This window comes from Xiphophorus couchianus, chromosome 19 (assembly GCF_001444195.1).
Source record: "Xiphophorus couchianus chromosome 19, X_couchianus-1.0, whole genome shotgun sequence".
Classification (NCBI taxonomy): Eukaryota; Metazoa; Chordata; class Actinopteri; order Cyprinodontiformes; family Poeciliidae; genus Xiphophorus; species Xiphophorus couchianus.
The window spans coordinates 22,881,422-22,887,727 of record NC_040246.1 but is presented as its reverse complement, the minus strand read 5'-3'; the positions used below and the strand labels follow the sequence as shown (position 1 = coordinate 22,887,727).

The 6,306-nt window shown below is 40.2% G+C and overlaps 1 long non-coding RNA gene across 3 annotated transcripts in view; it reads left to right on the top strand.

The window, feature by feature from the left end:
- Window positions 1-6,306, top strand: part of LOC114134577 (uncharacterized) — a 33,673-nt gene that overhangs the window by 19,400 nt on the left and 7,967 nt on the right. For 2 of the 3 annotated variants that reach the window (XR_003593409.1, XR_003593410.1), the window contains exon 4: window positions 832-903. This is a non-coding gene — a long non-coding RNA (uncharacterized LOC114134577). Of the gene's footprint in view, window positions 1-831; window positions 904-1,354; window positions 1,620-6,306 lie in introns of those variants that run through there. The other variant, XR_003593411.1, reaches the window with a different exon arrangement.

The window sequence follows — 6,306 nt, the reverse complement described above, 5'->3', positions numbered from 1 at the left end:
TAACCAGGCAGCCTGTAGCTGGACTCACAGGGGAGGCGACAGATGGGCCAGAGGAGGAAGCAGAAGGTTTATTGGTCCAATTGGCTCAGTTTTCTGGACAATTCAGGACAAATCGTCTAACAGGACCAAAAAACCCTCTAATATTCTTCTTGTAATTTTTATGGCGGTTGGCAAACAACTTTAAGGTGCATTAGCGCCACCTTCTATATTAGAGTTCGGCAGGTGCTATGATGCTACCAGGTCGTTTCCAAAATATCTAAAGAACTAAAAACTCTGGAAAAACTGCGTCCCCAGATGAGCTCTGAAGCAATTCCTCCACTTCCAATTTACTTTTATTCTATTTAAATTTCTAATTAATGTCTCGTGTGTATTTGGAAATATACTGTATTTTTTCCATTTGTCCTCAGTGAACACATCAACCTGTAGAATATCTGATGAATATTTTAAGTGTTTTTTAATCTTGTGACCAAATCTCATACTTCATATAATAAATCATTTCTTTATTCTAATACATTTTTTAAATTCCCCAGCTTTCTTTTGGATATAATCAAATTTAGCATTATCTCCTGTGTCCAATTGCTCTTGAAATTTCTCTTAATGTATGATTTGACTATACACTTATGACTGAAGGACTAAACTGTTCAGTCACAGGTGAGTTTACCATCTTACAGCTTCCATCTGTAGAAATAAAATACATTTTAATAAATATAAATAATAGAACTAAATAAATAATAGTTTTCATAAACATTTAATAATTTAGTTTTACATCTAAACCATCATAAAACACCAACTCAAACCTCTGAACCATTCCTCTCTCTCCATCTGTCCCAGGAACTATAAATGGAGTTTGGACGCCTGGGGACGGATTTGTCCAAACACCCTGGAGAGGACAAAGAGAGGCAGGTGAGTCAGGATATGTCGGCTCCTTCAGGTCTCTTCTTTACACTTCTATATTCACCAATAGACTCCTCACAACATTACTTCATATTTTACTGAACACTAGACCTTATTTGCTCTCAGTAATTATTTTATTCTCTCTTCCTAATGAACTAAAGGCTGCAGGCTAATTATGCAAATCCTCCGTAAATATTCAATACATAGTTAAATGATCTTGTGTGAAAATGGTTTTTGATGAGCAAATCTTCAGTTAGCTGTCAGTGTGGCGGTTTTAAAGGAGCCACGTCTGTTTTATTTACCAGGACAGCTGGAGGTCAAAGGTTGATTAGAGTCTCAGTTGATGGTTCTTAGATTGTAAAATATTTCCTTTTGATCAATTAATCGTTCTCTGATTTTATTTTGGGTTACATTATTTTCATTGGTCGTTGTGTTTCTGGTCTGGACCCGTTTGAGGCAGAAGGATAATTTGACGCAGTCGATGGACAAACAGAGCAGATGGACCAGGAAGTGATGTAACGGCTGAACTGTGTTTGGTTGTTCGTGATGACTGACTGGAAGGAGACAAACAGTTGGATCAAAGTTTTCTCTGAAGGCAGCATCTGGCTTGTGTTTCATATTTTGGAGCCGCCTGGAAGTAAAATGTCGCTTTGCCCCTGAGGTCTGCTGGTTACTCCTGTGAGTTTTTGAGAGGTGGAGTTTGAGTTAACCTCTGCATGAAAACTGCATGTAAACTTTTGATCCTGATGACATTAATAAATAAAAATGTTGTTATTGTAGCTTTTAGCAAACATAAATAATTTTGCTGATTTGTTGGTAATGGCCTAAGACAAGAGAGGTTTGGTCTGGTTTAACTTCAGGCAGTGAACCCAGAAGTATGTAAACTTCTGGGTCCAGAGGTTTTTGGTCTGCAGACCTGGTGACACAGGAGGATAAAGAGTTTTCCCCAGATCAGCAGTTTGTCCCACGGCCCACGGTTTTCCCTTTCTGCTGAGCGTGCACACACCGGATCCAGAGTGAAGCACTTCCCATCGTTTCCACTTCCTCTTTCTCCACTAATCCAGGATTTAACTGCTTCCTGTTGGAGCAGATTGGGAATTCTGTCTGCTAATATGAACTGACAAAACAAAACAAAAAATTTTCTCATGGAGATTAAAGTCTGAAGAGGAAAATCAGTCAGGAGAAAGGATGAAAGTAACAAGACTCTCACATCTTCACGCTCCACTGATGAAGGAAGGGAGGAGATAAATCTAGTTAAAGTAAACAGCCTGTTTTATTCTAAAGCTGCTTATTAAATTTCAATATGCCAATGTGCTGTACTGTTGAAGTTATTGGGAAGAACTGCAGCTCAGCCAGAAGTGACAAACCTCCAGGCTCTGCAGAGTCAACAGCTACAAACCCAACGTTCTCCAGACTGGATCAGAACCGGCTTCAGGAAGCGGTTCCCCTGACCAAGTGGTGCAGCTTGGCTCAGCTGAGTTTCACATGTAAAGTTTGGTGGATGGAAGAGCACAATGTGAGCCGGGCTTTCAGGAGTCGGACTTTGCTTCTTTGTTACAAACGTGACTTTTAATATTTCTGCATTTTAAGACTTTTTGTAGAACTTTCTGGTCCAGACTCTGTAGGTTTGGACCAACATGACTGCAGCAGGTCCAGAAGGACACGGATCAGGGAGTTTGGAACAGATATGGACAGCGACTGAGAGGGAGACCTTGTTGTCCAACATCAGTGTCTGACCTCAGAACATGCTTCTGGAGTAATTCCCATAATAAACATGATGGAGTGAGTTGAGTCTGTGTTAGGTGCAGAGGAGGCAACATGTTGAACCCAGGAGCAGCAACTGATGGCCACTGAGTCAGAAGCTGTTTGATCTGAAGCGTGATCAGTTTGGACTTCATGCTCCGCTGTGACCTGAATCTGATGTTTGGGGATTTCTTCATGATGGAGGAACATTTGGCCTCCATTCCCTCCGTCTGCAGTCACTTATTGGCAGCAGCGTGAAGTTACCGACAGTATTAGAAATTAGATGGATTAATGATGCAACATGAGTGAAACGATTGGAGGCGTTACAGAGAAACTAAAGATCCTTAATCAGGTCAGGTCATTGAGGAGGAAATATGAGTAAAATCAGGTCCAAATAAAATATGGCAGCTCAGAAATAAAGAAACTTTTGCAAAGATTTATATTTTACAGACGTGCATTGCATTCACCAAATTACTAAACACAGACACCGGTTCTCACAATTGTGAGATAAAATGATTCTTTTTTCTTTGGTGAATGCAATATGCTTCTGTAATATTTAACAGTAAAAGATGATTAAAAGTAAAACATCACTGAGGAAAGCACCAGGTGAACATGAAATCATGAGTTTGATTTTCTGACTTTCTGCTGCAGCAATAACACTTCAGCTCACAAACACATCATGCACAGCACACACATTCACACTTCAAGTATTTTTAGGTCATTTCTCAGTTTCATGCACTCAATATAGAATAAAGTCTTTGTTTGCTTTGCCTCAACTGATGCATAGTGAAGAAGGCAGGTGATTCATAATTGATGCTCCGCTGACTACGTTGAAATGAATCGTGTGTGTGTGGGCAGGGTGGGGTGTGTGTGTGGGGGGAGGGGGGGGTGAAACAATGTTATTCCTGTCTCACTTTTAGATCTGATCACTTCTAACCTGTTTTTAGGGCCTGTAGAGTCGCTGAAACGTTGTTCTTTCTTCAGGTTTCAGCAGATATTTTCCTTTTTCTGTCCAGTAGAGAAGAAGAAACTCTGAATCGGATCTTCTGCACAACAACCACAGCATAAACTGATCCATTTCAGCTCTGTCACATTCAGAAGCAACCCTGAGATCCTTGTCTTTGTTTCTGCAGACGTTAATTATTTACTCAGACTTTATTTAGTCAGAAAGCTCCTGTTGAGATCCAATATGTCCTCCACAGGGGAGTCCAGATGAATCCTGGGAGTCCGACTGGCTGCAGGTTCCTTTTGTTCTTCAGACACATCCATCACTGCCAGTCATGACAGAAATGTGTTCAGATCTGCTAAATGGTGCCTGTTAGCCAACAAAGGGAGATTTCTGAGTCACGTTAAGTTTTTATGGTCAGTAAAACTGGGTCGTTATCTTTTTTTTTTTATTTTGCTCGTTGGGGTAAGTTATTTATGTGCAGTTACTGTTTAGATAAATCTGTTGTAAAAAGAATTACATGAATTTCTTGCTGAGTTTTATCATCTTTGTGAGTCCAGTCAGTGCTGAGCAGCCAGAGCTCAGAGCGACGGACTGAGGAGGATTTGCATAATATTCTGACACAAAGACGCCTGAACAATGGAGCAAATGCAAACCTGCTTTAAAGAGTGGAGAGGGGAAAACGTATCATCTGATCCTCTGCAGTCTGACAAATTGGTTTTTTTAGTATGTCTTAAACTTTTATAACCTAACAAATTAAAAATAGACATTATATTTTTGTATGCAGCATTTAATTCTCTTTCAGTTGTTTCAGTCAAATTTAACCAGAGTCTGATGTTTTTACAGTTTTAGAGGAGCCGTGCTGAGACCTGCCGCTCTGCAACAGAGACATGAACACACACGTTCTTCTTAACCTAAAAATTAAATATGTTTAATAATTCACATAAAGCTGAGCCTGCCGTGATCCTCGGGGGTTTGAGTTTTTATTTGGATTATTTCCTGGTTTACTTCAGATTAAAACCAGCCTTTTCAGATGTGCTATAAAACCTTTCTCTGATCTCTGATCTGCTTCACTTCCCTGAACCATGAAGCAGCATAAACAAAAAAAATGCTTTTAGCTGGGATCGAAGTCGAGCTCTGTAAATAATGGGATCTAAAGTATCTGGGATGTAAAACGGTGCTGGTTGTATATCAGAGGCTGAAACTGCTGATGTCTTTTCACAGTCTGTTGGTTTGGCAGACCTGCTCTTCTACCTCCATCTTTTACTTTCTGTTCCTGCTCTTCAGGCACAGATCTCCCACAGGTCTGAGGTTCATGCTTCACTCTCGGCTGTCTCTGTCCAGATTCTTCTGCTGCAGCTCCACTTACATGTGGAGTTCCTCAGGGGTTCATCCTGAGTCCTGCTGGTTCAGATCAGACGAATGCAGGAAGTGAGGAAACAAACCGTGTTAAACTGATTCTTCTCCTGTTTACTTCAGCATAGATTTTAGTTTTCTTTCATGCAACAAGAGTGTTTATCTCTACAAACGAGATCTTGGATGTCTTGTGAAATAAACACAATAGCACATGTGACTTAATCTTTGCAGGGTGGGACAGATTGAGGATTAGAGTTTTTCTCTTTTTTCTGTATTTTTTTTGTTTTGTTTTTGTCTTCAGAAAAATGAGCCAAATGCTGCTGACTGTCTTTTTACCAAACCAGTAACTTCAAATGAAGTCTTGCTTGTTGCTGGCTGCAGGATGTTTGCATGAAGGGTCAAATAAGCAATGCAATGCGCTCTGTCACGCCTCTCCCCTTGTGCCTGTTCTCAGTCTCACTCAGCAGAGCAGCAAAGGAGGAGCTGGTCTGTTTGAAACACAAGATATAAACTCAAAATGGCTCCCAGCTGCTCCTTGGTTCTTATTGTTTGTGTTAAAGATCCAAATGACCAGCGCCTAAAGTTTTATTTATAGGGAATATGACTCATCATATGTAAAATCTATTTAATTTGGTCATATAGTGTTCATTCAACTCCACGGTTCCTAAAAAGCAGCCAGGAGGAAACGGCTGGCTGAGTGGTTCTGTGATGAAGCAGACAGGCTTTGGGCTCTTTTCTGCTGAGATCAATTTTTTTCTGTTAGACATCGACCAAGCACTTTGCTTTGTCCTGATGCAGAATGGGAACCTTTGAGAATTTATATCTTATCAGCTTGATAAAACTGAGTTTTACCAAAGTCCCTAAACTGACCCTCTACATTTCTACATGGATTTGAGAAACACAATCATTAAACATCAGTGAGGGACGTAAACAGTTAAAGCAGATATATTCAGATTCAGCCATGGTGCTAACACTCATCATCTATCAGCCAATCAGAGGAAACGCCGGCGTCTTATTCAGGTGTTGGAATGACAAGCCCCGCCTACTTGGAAACAGAGCTTTGGATAAATTGTAGTAGTTGATTTTCCAGAAGAGCGATCAATTCAACACGTTGGAATGATGCAGCTTTTTATGAACTGTGAGATGGAGAAACCAGCTGCACAATGTCTGAAAAATCAAAAACAATCAGCATCCTCCTACCACTTCCTGTCCTCTTCTTCATGGTTTCCTCCAGTAGAAACATCTGACTGTTGATTACATGACTCGTATGATGCAAAAAGTGTTTCTATTGCAGTTCTGCAAAATGCATCTATTCCAGTACAGCTGAGAAACCATGACACCAAACGCAAAAACCTTTTATTAAATTT